A 25,529-nucleotide genomic window follows, 5' to 3' on the forward strand; every position below is an offset into this window, starting at 1 on the left:
AGACTCATGTCCTTATTAAAGAAAAAGACAAAAAGACATCTAGTTCTTCTCACGTGTGTGAATACACAGAAGAGAGTCATTTAGGAAACAGGAAATAGCCTCGCCAGGCCACTGAATCTGGGCAACCAATGTTCTGTATTCCCTTGCCTTCAGATACATGAGAATTTTTTTCCTCAAGACAGAGACCACTTCAGAAAGCCACAACAGTTCAAAATTTGTTACGGATCCCAGTCTCCCAGTCACAAAAGATATACCTACAAGACAACCACTAGGCATAAGTATTGGGCATCTATGGAATCAAGCCAATAAGCAGAGTTCCTCTGTTAGTTCCTGCCTTTGGTCCTGCTTGAGTTCCTGCCCTGACTTCCCTTCACGATGAACTATGACCTGTAAGTGAAATAAACCCTCTCCTCCCCGGAAAAAAAAGTATTGGGCATTTAAGGGTATGTTTGAAAAGTTATAAAGGCCAGAGTATTCTGGGGTTTGCTGTGAGATTGTGTCACTTAGAAATATCAGAAGCTACAGCCATGATGTCTTATCAACATGACTGTTTAAACATGCACTGAACAAGGACAACAATAGCTATGCTAATATGATGGTGAAGGATGTATCTTCTTATTTTGTCCATATTAAACGTGTTATGGAAAATTTTTGGTCCTTTTTATTTCCATCGTCATTTAAACCATTTTTTAAATTTCTATTTAAATTGTTGAGAAGACTGTTATTGAGGTTGAAGAAGGTAAGGAGATTGATGATCATACATTTGAAAAGGCCTTCCTCAGTAGTTGTAAGAACAGGACACTCTAAACATTATTATATTATGAGATACAAAGATTGCTTAGTGGACAAGGTTATTTAATATTCTAGTAAAGGACCTAGTTTTGTTCACAACGTCCACCTCAGGGTAATTACAACCATCCATACCTACAGATCAAGGGTATTTGCACTGAAACACCTCTTTAGGACTCAGAAGGCTCCAAAATGTGCCTAATACAAATAGAAACAAGTGCAGATATGCATATAAATATATACTCAAATGCAAACATTTGTAAATCAATAAATGTAAAGGAGTTATTACTAGATGAATTGGAAATTAAATCCAATTATGTGTGTGTGTGTGTGTGTGTGTGTGTGTGTGTGTGTGTGTATACTCATTAAGAAAGAGCAATGAATCAAATTTTAACATAAGATGCACAGTGTGCTGAGGCTGTTTTTGTTGTTTGTGTATATGCGACTTGAGTAATGACCACTCCGTGTTTTACAACATTATGGGAATTCATCCCAGGAAGAGGCTTATTCTACTCTTCTGAGTAGTTTTACTATTTTTTTTTATTTTTTTCTCCATCTTCATTAACTTGGATATTTCTTATTTACATTTCAATTGTAGTTCTCTTTCCAAGTTTCCAAGCCAACATCCCCCTAAACCCTAGCCCTCCCCTTCTATATGGGTGTTCCCATCGCCATCCTCCCCCCCTTACCGCTCTCCCCCCAACAATCAGTCTTGGCAGAACCAAGGGCTTCCCCTTCCAGTGGTGATCTTACTAGGCTATTCATTGCTACCTATGTGGTTGGAGCCCAGGGTCAGTCCATGTACAGTCTTTGAGTAGGGGCTTAGTACCTGGAAACTCTGGTTTGTTGGAATTGTTTTCATATGGGGTCTCGAGCCCCTTCAAGCTCTTTCAGTCCTTTCTCTGAATCCTTAAACGGGGGTCCCATTCTCAGTTCAGTGGTTTGCTGCTGGCATTCGCCTATGTATTTGCTGTATTCTGGCTGTGTCTCTAAGGAGAGATCTACATCTGCTTCCTATCAGCCTGCACTTCTTTGCTTCATCCATCTTATCTAGTTTGGTGGCTGTATATGTATGGGTGACACATAGGGTAGGCTCTGAATGGGTGTTCCTTCTGCCTCTGTTTTAATCTTTGCCTCCCTATTCCCTGCCAAGGGTAATCTTGTCCCGCTTTTAAAGAAGGAGTGAAGCATTTGCATTTTAGTCATCCTTCTTGAGATTCATGTGTTCTGTGCATCTAGGGTAATTAGAGCATTTGGGGTAATATCCGTTTATCAATGAGTTCATACCAGGTGAGTTCTTCTGTGATTGGATTAGCACACTCAGGACAATATTTTCCAGTTCCATCCATTTGCTTATGAATTTCGTAAAGTCATTGTTTTTGATAGCTGAGTAGTATTCCATTGTGCAGATATACCATATTTTCTGTATCCATTCCTCTTTTGAAGTGTCTCTGGGTTCTTTCCACCTTCTGGCAATTATAAATAAGGCTGCTATGAACATAGTGGAGCATGTGTCTTTGTTATATGTTTGGGCATCTTTTGGGTATATGCCCAAGAGTAGTATAGCTGGATCCTCAGGTAATGCAATGTCCAATTTTCTGAGGAACCTCCAGACTGATTTCCGGAATGGTTGTACCAGTCTGCAATCCCACCAACAATGGAGGAGTTTTCCTCTTTCTCCACCTCCTAGACAGCATCTGCTGTCACACGAGTTTTTGATCTTAGCCATTCTCACTGGTGTGAGGTGAGACACAGGGTTATTTTGATTTGCATTTCCCTTATGAATAAAGATGTTCAAGATTTTTTTAGGTGTTTCTCAGCCATTCGGCATTCCTCAACTGTGAATTCCTTGTTTAGCTCTGAACCCCATTTTTTGATAGGGTTATTTGTCTCCCTGCAGTCTAAGTTCTTGTGTTCTTTGTATATTTTGAATATAAGCCCTCTATCAGTTGGAGGATTGGTAAAGAGCTTTTCCCAATCTGTTGGTTGCCATTTTGTCCTAACAACAGTGTTTTTTGCCTTACGGAAGCTTTGCAGTTTTATGAGATACCATTTGTCGTTTCATGATCTTAGAGCCTAAGCTTTTGGTGCTTTGTTCAGCAAATTTTCTCCAGTGCCCAGGTATTCGAGATTCTTCCCCACGTTTTCATCTATTAGTTTGAGTGTATCTGGTTTGATGTGGAAGTCCTTGATCCACTTGGACATTAGCTTTGTACAGGGTGATAAGAATGGATAGATCAGCATTCTTCTACATGCTCACCTCCAGTTGAACCAGCACCATTTGCTGAAAATGCTATCTTTTTCCATTGGATGGTTTCAGCTCCTTTTTCAAAAATTAAGTGACCACAGTTGTGTGGGTTCATTTCTGGGTCTTCAACTCTTTTCCCTACTCTATCTGTCTGTCTCTGTACCAATACCATGCAGTTTTAATCACTATTGCTCTGAAATACTGCTTGAGTTAAGGGATACTTATTCCCCCAGAAGTCCTTTTATTGTTGAGGATAGTTTTAGCTATCCTGGATAATCCAGATGAATTTGCAAATTGTTCTGTCTAACTCTGTAAAGAATTGAGGTGGAATTTTAATGGGAAATACATTGAATCTGTAGATTGCTTTTTGTAAAATAGCCATTTTTACTATATTATTCCTGCCAATGCATGAGCATGGAAGATCTGTCCATCTTCTGAGATCTTCTTCAATTTCTATCTTCAGAGGCTTAAAGGTCTTATCATACAGATTTTTCCCTTGCTTAGTTAAATTCACAACGAGGTGTTTTATATCATTTGGGACTGTTATGAAGGCTGTCGTATCCATAATTTATTTCTCGGCTTGTTTCTCTTTTGTATGGAGGAAGACTACTGATTTATATGAGTTAATTTTATACCCATCCACTTTGTTAAGGTGTTTACCATGTTCAGTAGTTCTCTGGTGGAACTTTTTGGATCACGTAACTATACAATCATATCATCTGCAAATAGTGATATTTTGACTTCCTCCTTTCTAATCTTTATCCCTTTGATCTCTTTTTTTTTTGTCTGATTGTTCTGTCTAGGTCTTTGAGAACTATATTGCATAAGTAGGGAGAGAGGGGGCAGCCTTGCTTAGTCCCTGATTTTAGTGGGATTGCTTTAAGTTTCTCTACATTTAGTTTAATATTAGCTAATGGTCCCTGTATATGGCTTTTACTAGGTTTAGGTATGGGCCTTGAATTCCTGTTCTTTCCAGGAGTTTTATCATGAAGGGATGTTGAATGTTGTCAAATCCTTCCTCAGCATCTAATGAAATTATCGTGTGATTTCTGTCTTTAAGTTTGTTTATGTAGTGGATTACATTGACAGTTCTCTATAAGTTAAACCAACCCTGCATCCCTGGAATGAAGACTACCTTATCATGATGGATGATTGTTTTGATGTGCCCTTGGATTCGGTTTGGCAGAATTTTACTGATCATCTTTGCATTGATATTCATAAGGGTTATTGATCTGAAATTCTCTTTCTTTGTTGGGTCTTTATGTGGTTTAGGTATAAGAGTAATTGTGGCTTCATAGAAGGAATTTGGTAGCACTCAAACTGTTTTAATTTCGTGGATAGTATTGGTGTGAGGTCTTCTATGAAGGTCTGATAGAATGCTGCACTGAAACCATCTGGACCTGGGCTCTTTTTGGTTGGGAGACATTCAGTGACTGCTTCTATTCTTTTAGGAGTTATGGGGGTATTTAAATGGTTTATTTGTTCCTGATTTAACTTGGGTACCTGTTATCTATATAGGAAATTGTCCATTTCCTCCAGATTTTCAAGTTTTCTTGAAGATAAACTTTTGTAGTAGGTCTGATGATTTTTAGAATTTCCCCTTCTCTGTTGTTATATCTCCCACTTCATTTCTGAATTTTTAATTTGGACACACTCTCTGTGTCCTCTGGTGAGTCTGACTAAGGGTTTATCTATCTTGTTGATTTTCTCAAAGACCAGCTCTTGGTTCTGTTGATTCTTTCTATGGATTTTGCTTTCCCTCAAGTGCTGTGCACTGGAGAATAGAGGTGTAAATTAGGAGAATATGCTGTCCTATTAAATTAGAAACATTCTTTCTGTGTCTCTACTGGTCATCCCTGTTTCTTACTCAGAAGAGCAAACATCAGAAGAGAAAGTATACATTTTGGTGATTCCCTACATGTCTTCCAAAGTATTTCTAGGGTCACATTCTGGTAGACAAAATTGGGGCGTTAAAGCTCCAATCAGCAAAATTGGGATGGGAGTCCGGGCAGTGAGCAGATCAGGGTATGAGGGATCATGGCTAGACGAGTGATCTTATGCTTCTCAGTTAAGATCATAAATCTCACTCTAGTCTGAATCCTCATTTACTGAATCACTGATGTGACCATCACTCACATTTCGGCCCTTGGCTACTTCCACGCAGGGTGTGAGGATTCTGTACAGGATCCAGGAATATTCTCACATGTGCTTCAATCAAATATTGATCTTGGGAAATAAGGCAAATGAAAGTATAGTTTGCAAGGTCAAATCTTTTTGTAACAAATTTTAGAAGTCTAGACAATTTTAGCCTTTTCCAAGAAGACCTCTTAGCCCTTCATCCTCCTCATGTGCCCTTACAACACTTCACACTCTATCCCAGGACTGCCCAAGACCTGACAACAAGTTATACCCTGTATCAAGTGTACATAGTTGGACAGCTCAGCTGGGCATAGAGAAATGCTCTGTGCTCCCCACCACCTTCTGTACTCCTACCCCTTTTTAGATCCTGATTTCCTTCGTTCTCTCCTTCTATCCCTGTGGGAATGACAGGGTGCATACTCTTCTTCCTCAGGTTCATCCTGACCTTTTTTCCACAGATGCGAGAAGACTGAAACTAGCACTGTTATTGGATGCTGGATCTTCAACAGTGACTACGACTGAGCTGACACCTACCCTTGATAACCAGTTCTGTGATGCATTTTCCTTTGGTTTGTCCATCAACTATAGCAATAGCATCTTCCTGCAGTCTTATTCAAAGAATTTCATGTGTGTTTTGTATTGTTCTTATGTGAGTAGAATAACATAAATAATAACAAGGCATGACGGTGCACACCGTAAATCCCAGCACTTGACAGGCATAAGCTGGAAGATTTTTATGATATTGAAGCTAGATTATTCTTCTCAGAGAAATTTCCTCCTTAGGCAATGCAAGAGAAGATGTATTTTATTCTTTCTAGCACCTCCTTCTGTAGTACATTCCCTTTACATCCCCCCCCAATAAATCCTGTCCAACTTTTCCAGTTTTCTTCTTTATAACACCTGGGTCCTACTATTCCCCTCTCTATCTCTTTCTTTTTCTAAGCTCTTCTCTTAATTTGGGAGGGTTTTCCTCCAGTCAATATCCTTTTAGGTGTTCAATAAGGTGTTTCCAATAGCAACATATACTGTTTTTAATATCTTTATTTGGTTTCATTATTTTGGTTTGATAGAGCACTGCGATGGAAAATGTCTTAGTGATGAGACTGTTCATGTCACCTTATGTGCTATTGTTCACTGTCAGCTTCTCTCATGAGTCTTATGAACCAGATGTGTAAATCACCAAGGATCCCTGAGTTTGAGTCTGCAGTGGTGGAAATTGGAGGTGAGGCATTTGTGAGATGATTAGGTCATGAGGATAAAACCTTCACAAATGAGACTCGAGTCTTAAGGAAAAAGACAAAAGGACTCCTAGTTTCTTGTCCTCCATGTGAATACACAGAAGCAGGTCATTTAGGAACCAGGAAATGGCCTCACCAGGCCATTGGATCTGGCAAACATTATTCTTTACTTCCTTGCCTTCAGATACATGAAAAATTTCTTGTCCTCAAGACAGAGGCCACTTCAGAAAACCACAAAACATCAAAATGAGTTCTGAATCCCAGTCACAATAGATAAACCTACAAGACAGCCACTAAGCGCAAGGATTGGGCATCTTGAAGGTGTGTGTGAAAAACTATATGGTCCAGAGTATCCTGGAGTTTGCTGTGAAATTGTGTCATGTGGAAATGTCAGAAGCTACAGCCATAATGTCTTAATAACCTGTTTAAACATGTGCTGAGTATTGACAACAAGAGCTATGCTAATATGGATACAAAGGATGTGTTTTCTAATGTTTTCCCTTTTAAACTTATTTTGGAAGACTTTTGGTCCTTTGTATTGCCATTGGCTTTTCAACCTTTTCTGTTCATTTCTACTAAAAATTATTAAGAAGACTGTTATTGAAGTTGAAGAAGGTAAGGAGATTAATGATCACAAATTTGAAAAGGCCTTCCTCAGTAGTGGTTAGAACAGGAATCTGTAAACATAATTATATTACAAGTTACAAAGACTGCTTAGTGGTTAAGGTCATTTGATATCCTAGTAAAGGACATAATTTACTTTACAACATCCATATCAGGGAAATCAGAACCACCTATAAGTTCCGATAAAGGAAATTTGTACTTATCTACACCTTTAGGGCTCAGAAGACAGCAAAATGGGCCTATTAAAAATAGAATTGTGGATATGCATATAAATAAATACTTAAATATATAAATACATAAATACATAAATAACTAAATGGAAAGAAATGATTCAAGGATATATTGGAATATATATATATGTATGTATAAAGAGTAATGGAATCTATATTGTAAAGTAAGATGCACAATGTGCTGAGGCTGTTTTTGTTGTTTGTGTATATATGATTTGAGAGATGACCATTCTGTGTTGCACAACCTTATGGGAATTCATCTCTAGAAGAAGCTAATTTTCCTCCTCTGAGTAGATTTTAGTTGTTTATAATTCTATGTCTAGGGGTGTGACTCAATAAATTAACTTTCAATTTCTGAGACAGTTTAAATATCAGTACGCTAATGTAGAACTCAGTTTTTTTTTAAGGTAAATGGCAGGGTATACACAGTCTCCATTTTTATCCATATATACATATGTATATTATATATGTATATATATTCATATATACAAATAATTAATTTTAACATCTGTACACAGTCTGAGTTTTATTACAATTCGTTAGTTTCTGGTTTTAAATAGAATATGCTACATGTCCAATTGTATATCAATGTTACTTGATTAAAATGTCCACTTTTCATCTTGCTCTGACTTTTTAGACTTGAAAAGTTAATCTTTGAGCATCTGTAAAATATAGAAAGCTAGAAACAGTGTATGGGAATGTAAAAGTCAGAGTCCTTATGGGGTGAGTGTATTAGTAGAATACATGTGCTATGAATGTAGGGGATAAAAGTTTAAGGACAGAAAGGCATATTGAGCTATAAAGAAGTGTGGAGTTTGGATAACAAAAACAAAAGGATAAATAAAAATCTATCACTTTTAATTTAACTACATTGTACAGTAATTTAAAAGTGTAATAGTGACTTTTTAGAATACTGAGTGGTTAAAGTTATGGAGTGCTCTTGTAGAGCATGAATGATTCGTTTCCAGCACCCATATGGTTGACAGAGTACTCCCTGTAACTCCAGATTCAAGAAATCTGATGACTCTAGCCTCAGATCGCACTAGAACCCACATGCACATAACTACATACACAGATATAGAAATTAAAATCTAATCAAATATTTCAAAAGTATTATTTATAAGAAGACTTTAAAGACATGTATCATACATGCATAGACAAGGTTCCTCCCATAAGACAAGGGTTGATAACTGAAAACTTAGTGCCAAATGTGAGATAGTCCCTATGACTCAAGGAGGCCCCAGAGGGTCCTAAAACAAAAAGAACATCTCCTCTCTTCTTCCGTTGTCTCCCCAAAAGAAAGAGTAAGACACTGTACCTGAAGCCAAATTTTATACGGGCTGTAGTACATGGAGAAATCATGTTGGAAATGATGTAGAAATTTTATTACTGCTGGGCACTTTTCACTGATGTGCAGCCAATTCTGGGAGATAAGTTAACAATAGTTCTGTCCTGCAAGGTACATTGAATGCTATAATGCCTATTTGCCAGGCAAAATGTATATACTGGCAAAATCCTTGCACAAAAGTTCTGGGAGCAACCACCTCCTTTTCCATTAAATTTGAACCTTATACCACATTAGTAAAAGAATAAAAGAATTCAAGAATGGAATTATAAACTTGGAAAGGTAAATCAGTAATATTTTATTTAGGAAATTTTTGCCTATGAATATCCAGTTTTTTCTACTGAATATGTTTGAGACACCATGCTTAATTAAGAATTATCTTGGTGCCATTAGAATAGTAAGCACAGTCAAGTAGGTCTATTTCAAAGATGTCCCTTTTTTCATTGAATACATGATGTAATGACTATAGGCTTTTAGAAACCTTGAAGTCAAACAATGTGTGGCAACTCACTGCATTCTTTCTTGTAGTTAAGTTTGATATATTGCTTCTTTATGTTTCTATATGTTTTAAAATCAGCTTATTTATGACAAAGAAAATTGCTGATAATAAAATTATTTTTACTAATATTTATTTCCTATGACCTATGCTTTTCTGTCATAATATATATATATATGTATATATATATATATATATGTGTGTGTGTGTGTGTGTGTGTGTGTGTGTGTGTGTGTGTGTATCTTTTGTTTAAATTTTCATGTTTAAATTCATGATAACCTAGTTTGGAAAGGAAGTTCAAAAAGGTGTCAAAGGAAATGTTGGGTATGGATAAGATCAAGTTATGTTGTATATATTTACAGAATTATTAAAGAGTGAATTAAAGGGGTTTAAAAGTAAAAGAAAATAGTTTCTGGATTTTTTTTGACATTTCCCCAGTAGAATAACATAGTGATGTTTAGTGCCTCATCTTTCATCATGTATAAACATTCTTTAATTTTGTTTTTACCTACTGTGTCACTTGATTATATTTGCTATTTAAACTGGTTCTAGTTGTATGAAGGCTCAGGATACAGAACTTTAATTATCATTTTTTCTTGACAGCACTGTAATATCACTTACTTGGTAAAGAGACATTAATTTCAATTGGAAAATTGATAAAAATATATAAAAATGTTGTAAGTGCCTGCCTAACTAAGGAAAGCAGGAGGGGTAAAGATAATTTATTTAGGGAATGAGCTCTCTTGAGATTTATGTTAGGTCACTGGCAAATTATCCCACAGGTCAAGGCTCAAATGGGTCATTTTGAGGGAGCTCCTGTGCTCTGTCTTATTCTATGATTCAAGATCTCAATGAAATGAACAACATCCCCTCTGTTCAACAGAGTGTCTGTGGGTTTCCAACAAAGTAACAGCATCCTTATAGGTGGTAAGGCCTGGTACCTATGTCAGACATTCTGATTAGCATAGATTCTTGTACTTTGTGGATGTTAGGTGTGGTGGAAGGATCAAATTATTTTAAAATGGAACCTTAAATCACTAATGTCCATTTTTTCATACCCACCCAGGAGTACACTTGCCCTATTGCTCACTTCTTCCATCCTTCTTTTTCAGACATTCTTAATCCCATCAGTCTATGATGTTGGTATTACAAAGAAAATATAAGTTTGGGGAGAGATGTATAGACATGGTGGGCTCATGCTGCTGCATGAGAACTGTGTGCTTGCTTCTCACTGCCACTTCTGTTCCCAAATTTGCAGCTCGGAGTCCTTTTAGCTCTCCTCAATTCTTTCTTTTATGAGTGTAATGTCATAGATCATCTCCCAGAAGTAAGATGATAAGCAGCATTCTTCTTTATTCATTCATCAGAGCGAGTGGCTCAGCTCTTATCTGATCCTTGACCCGTAAGGAACCTCTTATATTTGCTTTTCTATTTTTATATTTGATATTCATCCAGTGTACCATGTTCAGCTCTCAAGGGAGAGTTCCTGTAAGACCAAAAATGCAAAAAATGTGTTCCTTGTACCTTGATGGCAGCTTCTTCTGGAATGTAAGGCAGGAAGTCCCAAGATAGTAGATTCTACTTTTCCTTCATGTGCTATGCACTTCCCTGTCCCTAGGAAATACGAAGCGAAACTAAGAGAATGTGCTTTGCTCTTAAAATAGGAAAGTTCTCTGTGCCTCTATTGGCCATCACTGTCTCTTACTCAGAGAAACAAACCTCAGAAGAGAAAGTATTCATTTTGGTGGTTCCCTGCGTGGTTTCCAGGGGATTTCTAGGGTTATATAGTCAGGTAGACAAAATTTGGGCCCGAAAACTCTACTTAGCAGATTGTGATTGGAGTCCTGACTTGAGTAGATTAGGGTATGAGGGATGATGGATAGAGATGTGATCTCAATCCTCTCAGTAAGGATGACAAAGTTCACTATAGCCTGACTCCTCATTTACTGAGTCACCGGTTTGACCTGCACTCACATTTTGAACTTTGTCTTCCTTCTTCTCCAGGATACCGGATCCTTTATGAGTTCTGTTTCAGTTACAGTGAACAGACACCATGACCAATGTAAGTTTTATAAAGGACAATATTTTATTGGGGCTGGCTTACAGGTTCAGGGGTTCAGTCCAGTGTCATCAAGGTAGGAGCATGGTAGCATCTCAGCATCCAGGCAGGCATGGTGCAGAAGGAGCTTAATTCTAAATTTTCACTCAAAGGAAGCTAGGGACTGCCTGAGCATCCCCAGGCTGTTAGGAGGAGGGTCTCCAAGCCCACTCCCACATTGACACACTTTCTCCAACAAGGCCACACCTTCTAATAGTACTACTCCCTGAGCCAAGAATATGCAAACCACATTTCACTCTTTGGCCTCCATAGGCTTGTTTAAACCCATGAGTCTATGGAGGCCATACCTAAACTTAGCATAATAAAAAGGTACATTTAGTCTTACTCTCATATTCCCCATAATCTATAGCAGTATCAACAATGTTAACAGTCCAAAGCTCAGTCTCTTCTGAGATCCATCCAATCACTTAATTGTAATCATTGAATTAAGACAGGCAACCAAGTGGGCAAACTTCAAACTCTGCCAGCTCCATGTCTGTTGTCAAAGAGGTCTTCAGATCTTCAACTCCTTTTTTATCTCTTTTCATTACAACAAACTTCTTTCCCCTGGGGTGGGTCCACTCCCTATTAGCAGCTTTCTTCAGCAGATAACCTGTGGCTCTGCTGTCTTTAACGTATTTGTGTCTCCAATGCAGCTTGTTTCAATATCTTGGATACACACATGATCCTCCAAAAGTCTGCATTCACTCCTGCAGCTCTGCCCTCTGTTGCAGTTTCAATTTATCCACACTACCCTGTTGATGTTGCTCTTGGTGATCATCCCATGGTACAGGCTTCTCCCATATATTTGGGTCCTCCATTGCATACAGGCTTCACCAATAGCCTCTCATATGCTCTCTACATGTTGCCAAGACTTAACTCCTTTGCCTGATCCCTTCAATCCTGGGCCATCAATTGCTACTGAGCATGCACCTTCACCAATGTCCTTCCATGGCCTCTCACAGTGCCCAGCCTCAGCTGCTCTTCATGACCCCTTCTTTGCCTTAAAAAGCAGTACCATCTGGGTGACTCTTACACATTATCAAATTGTGCCACAGTATGAGGTAAAACCTTGGCATCTTTGGAACACAGCTCTCAAAAAAAAACACTTCCCAGAAGATTTCACCACAGTGATGCTGATCTCTCTGTTATATCCAGCTAACCCATATCAATTGTCCTTCTACTCTTGAATATAATGTTAGAGACACGTGGCTGAATCTGCTGAGTTCTGCTGCTTACAGGAGATGGAACATGGCCCCTTTGTTCTATTATATTATTACTAGCTTCCTCTTTTCTAACTTCTTCACTGCCATAGCTTGCTGTCCTGGATCTTGCTGTAGATTGACCTTCGAATTTAGAGATCTATATGCCTGTCTCCTGGGATTAATGGTTTACACAAAATTGCCTGGAGCTAACTTAGCTGAGTGAATCCTTGACCTGAGGTCATCATTCCCGTAATTCAATTAATATCCTTGAACACAGGAATCAGTTCCATTTCACTTACAGTTGTCCCTTTAATATTCAATCCATTTATTTAGTATTTTTTTCTTTCTCAACTTCCCTTTTCTATTATAATACTCTTCAGGAGCATGAAGTTTAGTAACCACACAACAGAATTTATACTAGGCTGTTTTGTGATTTCCTCTTTCAAAGCAATTAATCTACATCCCTTCACCTTAGCCTCATGAATACTTTTTGGACAATGGCGAAAACTAGTCACATTTCCCCCCATAATACCTCAAAAACAGTCTTTAATACATATACAGAAATTCTTCTTCACTGAAACAATTTGGGCCAGGTCTTAACCTTTCAAATTACTCTCAGTAGCAAAGTCTTCCACATTCCTACTAAGGGAACCCATTGAGCACCATTTAAAGCAGTCCACTGCTTCCAAATCTAAAGTTCCAAAACCAAATTCTTCCAAACAAAAGCATGGTCAGTCATATCACAGCAATATCCCAGTTCCTGGTTCCAATTTCTGCCCTAGGTAGGATCTTGTTGCTGTGAACGAAAACTATGAAAAGTGTAAGTTTTATAAAAGAAAACCTTAAATTGGGGCTGGCTTATAAATTCCGAAGTTCAGTCCAGTATCATCCAAGCAGGAGCATGGCAGCATCACAGCATCCAGGAAGGAATGGTATAGTAGGAGCTTAGTTCTATCTTCACCCGAAGAAAGCCAGGAAATGACTGAGCATTACCATGCAGCAAGAAGGAGGGTCTTGAAGCCTATCTGCACACTGCCACACTTCCTCCAACAAGGCCACACCTTCTAATAGTGCCACATCCTGGGGTAAGCATATACAAACCACAACAGGTTGAAAGAATGTTCTCACATGTGATTTAATCAAACATTATCTGGGGAAATAATACAAAATAAAGGAAACATTGCATGGATAAATCTTTCTGCAACAAGATTCAGACAAGTCTAGCACAACTTGGTCTGTTCCAAGGACAGTTTTTAGCCCTTCATCTTCCTCCTGTGCCCTTTCAACACATCACCCTCTATTCCAACACTGTCCAAGCCCTGACAACAGCTTGTACTCTGCATCAGGTGTATATAGTTGGATGGCTTAGCTGGGCATAGAGAAATGCTCTGTGATCCCTCCCACCCTCAATACTCCTACCCTTTAGTAGATCCTGATTTCTTCCCTTTTCTCCTCTGACCTACCAGGACTGACAGATTTCATACTCTTCTTCCTCTGTGGTTAATACAATCCTTTTTCCCCACAAATCCAACCAAACAGAAACTAACACTGTAGTTAGATGATGGATCTCCAACAGTGACTGTGGAAGAACTGACACATTCCTTTGGTGACCAGTTATGTGATGCATTTTCCATTGGATTGTCCGTCAAACCACACTTCTAGCAGTTTCCTGAAGTCTAATTCAAAGTATTTCATTTACTTTTTGAGTTGCTGTGATACAAGTAGAGCAACATAAGGGATACCAAGGCATGGTGATGCATACTTTAAATGCCAGCACTTGAGAGCCAGAAGCAGGAGGATTTTTATGACTTTGAAGCTACATTGTTCTGCTAACTGAGATTTTTCCCAAAGTAATGCCAGAGAAGATTCATTTTGTTCTCTCCTGCATGTCCCTTAGTAGTATACTCCCTTTACATTTCCCCAAAAAGAACAACTTCTCCAATTTTGCCAGTTTGATTTTTTTATAACACCTGGGTCCTACTGTCCCCCTGTCTATCTCTATCTCATTAAGCTCCTTGCTTCTGTTGTGAATAGTTTCCTTCAGTTAATAACCTTTTCAGAGTTCAATAATGTCTTTCTAAGAACAATAGATACTGATTTTCATATTTTTATTTAGTTTCATTATGTTGGTAGGATAAAACACTGTCATGGAAAATGACTTAGTGGTAAGACTCTTTATGTCACCTTATGGACTACTGTTCACTGTCAGCTTCACTTATGAGTCTTATAAACCAAATGTGTGAATCATCAAGGATCCATCTATTGGAATCTCAGGTGTTGGAATTTGGAGATGAGGCTTTTGTGAGGTGATTAGCTCTTGCATGTAGAACCCTTAAAATGAGGCTAATATCCCTATTAAGGAAAAAGAGAAAAGTACTCTTACTTTCTTCTTTGTGAATACACAAAAGAGAGTCATTTAGGAAGTAAGAAGTGGCCTCGCCAGGCCTTGAATCTGGACAAACTTTATGCTGTACTCCCTTGCATTCAGATACATGAGAAAAATAAGCATTATTATCTTATGAGTTAGAAAGACTGCTTAATGGTTAAGGTCATTTAACATTCTTGTAACTGACCTAATTTAGTTCACAACATCCACCTAGGGTAATCACAACCACCTGTAACTACAGATCAAAGGTATTTGTATTTAAGTACCTCTTTAGGGTTCAGAAGGCAACTCAATGTGCCTATTACAATAAGAAACAATGGGAGATGTTCATATATATAAATAAATAAATGTAAAGAAAATATAACTAGATGAATCAGAAATTAAATCCATATATATTTATGTATAACTTAAGATAGAGCAAAGGAATCTAAATTTTAAAGAAAGACACACAAACTACTGAGGTTGTTTTTGTTCCTTGTGTATATATGATTTGGGAGATGAACACCATGCATTGCACAACTAATGGGAACTCATCTCTGGAAGATAATAATTCTCATCCTCTGAGTAGATATTAGTTATTTATAGTTCTTTGTCTAGGCATTGGACTCCATGAATTAGCTTTCATTGTCTGAGGCAATTTTAATAATCTTGTGCTAATGTAGAATTTTTTTTGGTCAATGGCATGGCAGGTCCACTTTCCTTTTTTATTCATATATATATATGAATAAAATATATATTCATATATAAGATTAAAATATATTCATATATGGATGAATAAAATATATATTTGAATGACTAATTTCAACTTCTATGCAGGCTATTAATTTTAATACAATTTGTTAGTTTCTACATTTAATTGGAATATGCTATATTTCCATTTATATTTTGATATTATTTGATTAAATTTTTCCACTTTTCATCTTATTCTAAAATTTTAGATTTGAAAGATTAATTTTGATCATTTGTCAAATTTTGAAAGCTAGACAGTTTATGAGAATATGAAGGTCAGAGGCGATACGGGGCGAGAGTTCTAGTAGAATGTATGAGCTATAAAAGTAGGGGATAAAAGTGTAAGCACAGGAAGGGGTGGTGAGATATAAGGAAGTGTGGGGTTTGGATCCCAAAAACAAAAAGGTAAATAAAAATCTATCAATTTCACATCTAACCACTTTGAATTTAGATTTAAAAATATAGTAGTGGCTGTTTAGAAGGCTAATTTGTTAAAGTCATGGAGGGCTCTTATAAAGGATGAAAGTTTGGTTTTCAGTACCTACATGGGTGACACAAAACTGCCTGTAACTCCACCATCAAGGAATCTGACACCTCTAACCTCAGAGGGAACTTGAACCCACATGCACATGAACTACACAAGATATGAATATTAAAATAAAGTCAAATATTTCAAAAGTATAATTTATAAGAAGGAAGACTTTAATGACATGTACCATACATGCATAGACAATGTTTCTCCCATAAGACAAGGGTTGATAACTGAAAATCTCAGTGCTAAATGTGAGATATTTTCCTATGACTCAAGGAGGACCCAGAGGGTCCTAAAACAAAAGGAACATCTCCACTGCTCTTGTTTGTCTCCCCAAACTAAAGAGTAGGACACTGTATCTGAAGACAAATTTTATTCTGGCTGTAGCATATGGAGAAATCATGTTGGAAATGACCTAGAAAATATCATTTCTGATGGTACTTTTCATTGTCTTAGAACCTGATGTGCAACCTACTGTGGAAAAGTTATCAGGAGATTTACCCAGCAAGATACATTGAATGCTATAATGCCTATTTGTCAGGCAAGATGTGTATCCTGGTGCAATCCTTGCACTAAAGTTCTGGGAGCAACCCACTGATTTTATAGTAGCTTTGAATATTATACCATTGGAGTAAAAGAATTCATGCCTGGAATTGTAAACTTCGAAGGATGAGTCAGGAACTTTTTTTTATCTCATTTTTTTTTCCATCTTTATTAACTTGAGTATTTCTTATTTACATTTCGATTGCCATTCCCTTTCCTTGTTTCTGGGCCAACATTCCCCTAACCCCTCTCACTCCCCCTCTATATGGGTGTTCCCCTCCCCATCCTCCCCCCATTACTACCCGCGCCCAAATATAACGTTCACTGGGGGTTCAGTCTTGGCAGGACCAAGGGCTTCCCCTTCCACTGGTGCTCTTACTAGGCTATTCGTTGCTACCTATGAGGTTGGAGCCCAGGGTCAGTCCATATATAGTCTTTGGGTAGTGGCTTAGTCCCTGGAAGCTCTGGTTTGTTTGCATTGTTGTTGAAATGGGGTCTCAGGTGCCTTCAAGCTCTTCCAGTCCTTCCTCTGATTCCTTCAACGGGGGTCCTGTTCTCAGTTCAGTGGTTTGCTGCTGGCATTCGCCTATGTTTTTGCTGTATTCTGGCTGTGTCTCTCAAGAGAGATCTACATATGGTTCCTCCTTGCCTGCACTTCTTTGCGTCATCCATCTTATCTAATTGGGTGGCAGTATATCTATGGGCCACATGTGGGCACGCTATGAATGGGTGTTCCTTCTGCCTCTGTTTTAAAGTTTGCCTCCCTATTCCCAAGTCAGGATCTTTTTATTTGATAAATTTTTGCCTATAGATATCCAGTTTTTTCTACTGAATATGTTTGATACACCATGCTTAATTCAGAATTATCTTGTTGCCATTTTGAATAATTTAGTGATGACAGTCAAGCAAGTCTATTTCAGACATATCCCTTTTTCACTGATTACAAAAACTAAGGACTATAGCTATATAGAAAGACTGAAATTAAACAATGTGTGTCACCTAACTTTATTTTTTTCTTGAAGTTAAGTTTTGATATTTTACTTTGTGTTATTATATATTTACAACCCATCTTATTGATGACTAAGAAAATTGCTGATAAGTCATTGATATTTGCTAAAATATTTTCCTATGACCTATGATTTGCTGTGTCATATATATATATATATATATATATATATATATATATATATATGCTTTTTCTATTAATTCACATTTTTGTGAATTTCTGGTAACCTAGTTTGAAAGGGAAGTTTAAGGTTAGGAGAAAGAAGATGTTGAGTATGGATAAGATCCAGATATATTGCTTATATTTACAAATTATCAAAAAATGAGTTAAAGAGGTTTAATAATAAAATACAATGCTTTATGATACTCTTTTGATATTTCCCCAGAAGAATAACATACTATAGTTTAGTGCCTCTTCTTTCATCCTCTATAAACCTTGTATAATTTTGTATTTTTACCTTATGTGTCTGGTGATTATACATGTTCTTTAAGCTTGTTAGTTGTACTAAAGGCTTGGGCTTCAGAGTTTTAATTATCAATTTCTTGAGAGAACTATAATATCACTTACTGCAAATAGAGTCATGAACTCCAATATGAAAGTTGGTAAAAATGTATAAAGACATTGGAAGTACCTGCCTAACTAGGGAATGAAGGAGAGGTGAGATGTATTCACTTAGGGATTGAGCTCTCTCCAGATATATGCTAGGTTGATGGTGAAGAATCCCACTGGTCACGTCTTCCACCCAGACTTACATAAAAATAGGTCTTGTTGATGGGAGAATCTGTGTGATCTGTCTTGTTCTCTGATTCGAGATCTCACTGCAATGAGAAACATTATCTCTAATCCCTACTGGACCTTCCTTTGTGGGTGGGTTTCAAAAAAATAAGAGCTTTACAAGTGGTAGGGTCTGGTACCTTTGTTGGACATTCTGATCAGCACAGATTTGTGGACATTGTGGAGGTTAGGGGTGGTGGAGTATCAAATTCTTTCAAAGATGCACCTTACATCACTAATCCCCATGTTCTCATACCCATTCTGGAGTACATAGCTCTATAAAACTTCAGAAGAGAAATACAGAATTTAGCGATTCCCTGAATTGTTTCCAGAGAAATGCTAGGTGGACATATTCGGGTAGACAAAATTTGTACCCTAAAACTCCACTTAGAAAATTTGGCATTGGAGCCGGACTATGAGTAGATGAAGGCATGAGGGATGATGGCTACTGATGTGATCTTAGTCTTCTTTCTGACTATGTCAAATCTCATTTGAGATTGACTCATCATTTTCTGAGTCACTGATTGGACAAGAGCAAACATTTGGACCCTTGTCTTACTTCTTCACCAGGTGCCCAGATCTTGTATGGGTTCCAATAATGTTCTCATATGTGCCTTAATGAAACATTGATCTTGGGAAATAAGAAAAATTAAAGGAAAGGTTGCAAGGACAAATCTTTCTGCATCATGTTTTAGAAGTCTAGTGCATCTTTGGCAATTCTAAGGACAGCCCACGCCCTATATTCTTCTCCTGTGCCCTTAAAACACTTCATCCTCTATTCCAGCACTGCCCGAGTCCTGACACCAGCTTGTATTATGAATCAGGTATGGATAGTTGGATATCTCAGCTGGGCACAGAGAAATGCTCTATGCTCCCAATACCTTCAGTGCTCCTACCCTTTTGTAGATCCTGATTTTCTTCCTTCTCTACTTCTATCACTCTGGGACTGACAGATTACATACTCTTCTTCCTCTGGGGTTCATACTGACAATTTTTTTCCACAAATGCAACAATACTGTAACTAACACTGTAGTTAGATGCTAGTTCTCCAACAGTTACTATGGCAGAGCTGACACCTATTCTTGATGACCAGTTCAGTAATGTGTTTTCCATTGGTTTTTCCATCAAATCATAGCAATAGCATCTTCCTGCAGTCTTATTCAATGAATTTCATGTGTGTTTGGTACTGCTGTGTTGTGGGAAGAGCAACAAAAGTGAAACTAATACATAGTGGTAAATAGCTTAAATTGCAGCACATGAGAGGGAAAACCAGAGGATTTTTTTTTATTTTGAAACTACATTTTTCTACTAAGTGAGACTTCCTCCCAAAGCAATGCAAAAAGCATTTATTTTATTCCTTCTTGTATTTCCCTTAGTAGTACCCTGCCTTTACAATAGCTCACACACAAAAAAACACTCTGTCCAACTTTTCCAGTTTCATTTTTTATAACACAGGGGTCCTACTATCCCCCTTTCTATCTCCATCTCATTTAAGCTCTATGCTTATGTTATGATTATTTTTCTCCAGTCAATAACTTTTAGATGTTCAAAAAAGTCTTCCCAAGAGCAATAGATACTGGTTTTCATATGTTTATTTAGTTTCATTATATTGGTTGTATAAAACATTGTGATGGAAATGATGCAGTGGTGAGACTGTTTATGTTACCTTATGTGCTATTGTTACTGTCTGCTTTGTTTATGAGTCTGATGAACCAGATGTGTGAATCACCAAGGTTCCTTGTGTCAAAATCTAAGGTAATGGAATTTGAAGATGAGACTTTTGGGAGATGATTAGTTCATGAAGGCAAAACCCTTACAAATAAGACTCATATCCCTATTAAGGAAAAAGACAAAGGTGTGCCTACTTTCTTCTCCTCTGTGTGAATACACAGAAGAGAGTCATTTAGGAACCAGGAAATGGCCTCACCATGCCATTGATCTTAGGCAAACATTTTGCTGTACTTCATAGCCTTCAGATACATGAGAAATTTTTCTTTTTTTCAAGACAGATGGCATTTCAGAAAACCACAACAGATTAAAATGTGTTATGGATCCCAGTCACAACAGACATACCTACAAAACAACTCTTACACATAAGCTTTGGGCATCTTGAAGGTGTGTTTGTAAGAGAATACGTGCTGGAATGTCCTGGAGTTTGCTGTGAGATTGTGTCACCTTAAAATGTGAGACCCTACACCCATGATGTCTTATCAACCTGAGTAAACATGTGCTGAACAATGACAACAATAGCTATGCTAATATGGATGTGAAGGATGTGTCTTCTAATTTTGTTCATTTTAAACTTATTCTGGAATATTTTAGGTCCTTTGTATTGCCATGGGCATTTTAAATAATTTTATTACTTTCTCCTAAAAAGTATTGAGAAGAATGTTATTGAGGTTGAAGAAGGTAAGTAGATTAATGATCACACATTTGGAAAGGCCTTCCTCAGTAGTTGTTAGAAAAAGTCACTGTAAACATTACTATATTATAAATTAGAGAGCTTGCTTAGTGGTTAAGGTCATGTAACATTCTCATAAAGGACATGATTTAGTTTACAACATCCACTTCAGGTAAATCACAACCAGCTATAACTACAGATCAAGGGCACTTGTAGTTAAGTACATCTTTAGTGTTCAGAAGGCACCTAAATGTGCCTATTACAAAGAGAAACAAGTGCAGATATGCAAATATAAATAAATAAATAAATAAATAAATAAATAAATAAAAAATAGAAAATATTACTAGATGAATTGGACATTAAATCCATATAATATACATATATCCATATATATAAAACAACTTATTAAGGTAGAGCAAAGGAAAATAAATCTTAAAGTAGGACGCACAACCTGCTGAGGCTATGTTTGTTGTTTGTGTATTTTAGTGATGATCTCTCTGTGTTATACAATTGTATGGAAATTGATCTGTGTAAATGCTAATTCTCCTTCTTTAAGTAGTTATTATTTGTTTATACGTCTTTGTTTACGGTTGGGAGTCCATGAATTAACTTTCATTTTCTGAGACAGTTTTAATGTTCTTATGCTAATGTAGAACTCATCTTTTTTAACATCAATGGTATGGTATAGCCATTGTCATTTATATTCATATATATAATTAATTTTAAATTTTATGTACAGTCTTAGTTTTAATACAATTTGATAGATTCTGCTTTCAATTGAAGTATCCTCTTTGTTAATTTATATATCAATATTATTATATTAAAATTTTCCACTTTTCATCTTATTCTAACTTTTTAGACTCAAAGTTTAATTTTGAGCATCTATCAAATTTAGAAATCTGGAAAGAGTCTATGAGAATGTGCAGGTCCTCAGCCTTACAAGGTGAGAGTACTAGTAGAATACATGTGCTATTAAAGTAGGGGATAAGGGACACATTTGTTATCTTATTCCTTTCTGCTCTTTGACGCTGGCGAGGAAGCATCGCTGAATGCTCTCATCATCCTACCGTCATGTCTAAGTCAGAGTCTCCCATGGAACCAGAACAGGTGCGGAAACTCTTCATTGGAGGGCTGAGCTTCGAAACAACCGACGAGAGTCTGAGGAGCCATTTTGAGCAATGGGGAACACTCACCGACTGTGTGGTAATGAGAGATCCAAACACCAAAAGATCCAGAGGCTTTGGGTTTGTCACATATGCCACTGTGGAGGAAGTGGATGCTGCCATGAATGCAAGACCACACAAGGTGAATGGAAGAGTTGTGGAACCTAAGAGAGCCGTGTCCAGAGAAGATTCTCAGAGACCAGATGCCTACCTAACTGTGAAGAAGATCTTTGTTGGTGGTATTAAAGAAGACACTGAAGAACATCACCTACGAGATTATTTTGGGCAGTATGGGAAAACTGAAGTGATTGAAATTGTGACTGACAGAGGCAGTGGAAAAAAGAGGGGATTTGCGTTTGTCACCTTTGATGACCGTGACTCTGTGGATAAGATTGTTATTCAGAAATACCATACTGTGAATGGCCACAACTGTGAAGTAAGAAAGGCTCCGTCGAAATAAGAGATGGCTAGTGCTTCATCCAGCCAGAGAGGTCGAAGTGGTTCCGGAAACTTTGGTGGTGGTCGTGGAGGTGGTTTCGGTGGCAATGACAATTTTGGTCGAGGGGGGAACTTCAGTGGTCGTGGTGGCTTTGGTGGCAGCCGTGGTGGTGGTGGATATGGTGGCAGTGGGGATGGCTATAATGGAATTGACAATGATGGAAGCAATTTTGGAGGTGGTGGAAGTACAATGATTTTGGCAATTACAACAACCAGTCATCAAATTTTGGACCAATGAAAGGAGGAAACTTTGGAGGCGGGAGCTCTGGCCCTTATGGTCGTGGAGGCCAGTACTTTGCTAAACCATGAAACCAAGGTGGCTATGGAGGTTCCAGCAGCAGCAGTAGCTATGGCAGTGGCAGGAGGTTCAAATTATAACCAGGAAGCAAAGCTTAGCAGGAGAGGAGAGCCAGAGAAGTGACAGGGAAGCTCCAGGTTACAACAGATTTGTGAACTCAGCCAAGCACAGTGGTGGCAGGGCCTAGCTGCTACAAAGAAGACATGTTTTAGACAATACTCATGTGTGTGGGCAAAAACTCCAGGACTGTATCTGTGACTAATTGTATAACAGGTTATTTTAAGTTTCTGTTCTGTGGAAAGTGTAAAGAATTCCAATGAAGGGTTTTACTGTAGACCTTTTTCACCCATGCTGTTAATAGCTAAATGTAAAAGTCTGATCTTGACACTAAATAAATGTGTCTTTTTAAAAAAAAAAAAGATAAAGTAGGGGATAAATGTGTAAGCACGTGAATGCATCGGGAGATATAAGGAAGTATTAGGTTTTTTCGGGGACCGGACTTCCGAACTAAACAAAGCTAAATCCCTGCCCTGATCAGATTCTTGAGAAGGGATTGACCTTTTCAAAGAACTTGTCCCTGGTAGACTGTTGCCTCAATGTCTATGGAGAATATCTTTCAGTTTAATGATTTACCTTATGTTCTTGGGTACTTCCCAGTACTCCCCCGCCTAAGCTTCAGTTCCTGCTTCAATTTCTGCTTCCGAGCTTTAAATCTGTACATTCCTCTCAATAAACGAGATGTTGACAACAGAACCTTGCTTGGTCTCCTTCTTTTCTCCCCCCTTGACCCTCAGTTAGCACCTCTTTGGGACCCTGAATAAATGGACCTGCTGGACGGGTCTCGTGGCGGCCAAACAGGGACCTGAAGCACAGCCAACTACCGGACGACAGAGACAAAGGATCCACAAGAGAGAAGTTGAGGACTCTTCAGGCCGCATCGCTCATGTGTCACTGGAGAGGGAGGTAAAAATGCCAGCCAAATAATTGTCGTCCGATTGTCATGGGGAAGCAATTATCTACAGAAGCTTGTTTTATAGAAGAGATCAAGCGCTCATTCAAGGAGAGAGAAATAAGAGTTAAGAAAAAAGGATCTCATTAAATTTTTTTGTCTTTGTGTCAGAAACTTGTCTTTGATTTATTATTGAAGGACCAGAAATTAGCTCCTATAGTTGGGACAAGGTTGGAAAGTGTTGAAATGACTTATTGTAAGAAAAAGGATCCAAAGCCGTTCCGATTCAGGAAATAGCATCTGTGTCTTTCTGTCTTTGTGTTTTTTGCTGGCTAAACTCTGGGTCTGTATTTGCTACTCTGGGTCTGTATTTGCTTGTGAGTTCTGGAGTTCTGGTTTAGCAATTGCTCCCATCTCGGGCTGAGAGGGAGGCTCATTTCTCAGGAGAGATGCGAATGTGAGCGGTAGATGTGCCAGGGCTCACCGATTGCGCTGCCCTGGGTGATGTCCCAGGAGGTGAGAAGGGACCCCAGGGATGCCTGGGAGATTCCCATCTTGGTGCCAGTGAGGATTCGATCATTCTCATGGATTGGAGAAAAGACCCGTCTTTCCCGCTGTTTGTATTTCCATAGTGGTCTTTGTCTGCGTGTCTTAGATCTTTGTTTTGTGTTACTTGTGACTTTGACAATGGGAAGATTCTGGTTAGGAAGGAGGAGTGCTGTGGAATCTGCTCCCCTTAATCTGTCTTTGGTGAGCTCATGGAAGCTCCCATCTGAATCAGTTCAGGTTTTGTGGCAATCTTGCAGCAGCCACTTTGTTTTTGTTTTTATGTGCACTTTTGGTTTTTTTGTTTGTTAATCTTTTGATTGTCTTTCTGTGTGACTGAATGCTTTTGCCCTCTTTGGTGGACCTCTATTTTCTGGACCCTCTTCTTGTTTTCTCACCATCCCACTTGAGATTCTTGTTGGTACCTGTTACACGAAATCTATAATGCTCACTTGAGGAGTGTGCTTTAGAAACAAGAATTTCATGTTTGCTCTGGGTTCCATCAGGATAGGTGTGGGGATAGGCTTGATCTCTATTGCAAATGATGTCACGTTACATATGTTAGTACTCCTTACACTTCTTGGGACTGTGCCTCAGGGATCACAACCTGTATAAGTTTAGAAGCTCTAAAAGGCAGTCATGACCTTTGTGTGTAGGTTCAGATAGTGTCCAGATTGGAATCCTGATGCTAAAGATTTAGCAAGACACAAAAGAGAGTTGAGAATTACTTAGGGCTATCTTTAGGCTGAATCTAGGTGCTGCAAGGGCAGCTACAAGGACATCTGCTGTTGCCCTGCATCACAAGGCTTATGGAGAATTCAGGACTGCCATTGACTTAGATATAAAAAGAGTAAAAAAGACTTTTTAGCTGACCTCCAAGAATCCCTAAACCCCCTCTCAGAAATAGTCCTTCAGAATAAAAGAAGATTATACCTGATATTCCTTAAAGAAGGAGGTCTGTGTGCTACACTAAAAGAAAAATGTTGCTTCTATGTAGACCATTCAGAAGTAATTAAAAACTCCATGAGTAAACTTAAGACAAGGTTAGACAAAAGACAGAGAGACAGAAGTGCATCAGGGATGGTTCAAGAGCTGATTTAGTAGATCTCCTTGGATGACTACTCTGATATCTTCCCTTATAGGACCCTTCTTAATTTTGCTTCTGCTTCTTGATATAGGTCCATGTGTGTTAAATAAGCTAGTTACCTTCATTAGAGAAAGAGTAAGTGCTGTTCAGAGTTTGATGTTACGTCAGCAACATCATGTTTTAATTTAGTTCTATGTGAGGAGCT

The 25,529-nt window shown here is 38.0% G+C and overlaps 1 pseudogene; it reads left to right on the top strand.

The window, feature by feature from the left end:
• Window positions 1-21,790: 21,790 nt before the first annotated feature.
• Window positions 21,791-23,083, top strand: Hnrnpa1-ps3 (heterogeneous nuclear ribonucleoprotein A1, pseudogene 3; annotated as a pseudogene).
• The last annotated feature ends 2,446 nt before the right edge of the window (window positions 23,084-25,529 follow it).

The sequence above is a fragment of the Rattus norvegicus genome, chromosome 8 (genome assembly GCF_036323735.1).
Source record: "Rattus norvegicus strain BN/NHsdMcwi chromosome 8, GRCr8, whole genome shotgun sequence".
In the NCBI taxonomy this organism is placed as follows: Eukaryota; Metazoa; Chordata; class Mammalia; order Rodentia; family Muridae; genus Rattus; species Rattus norvegicus.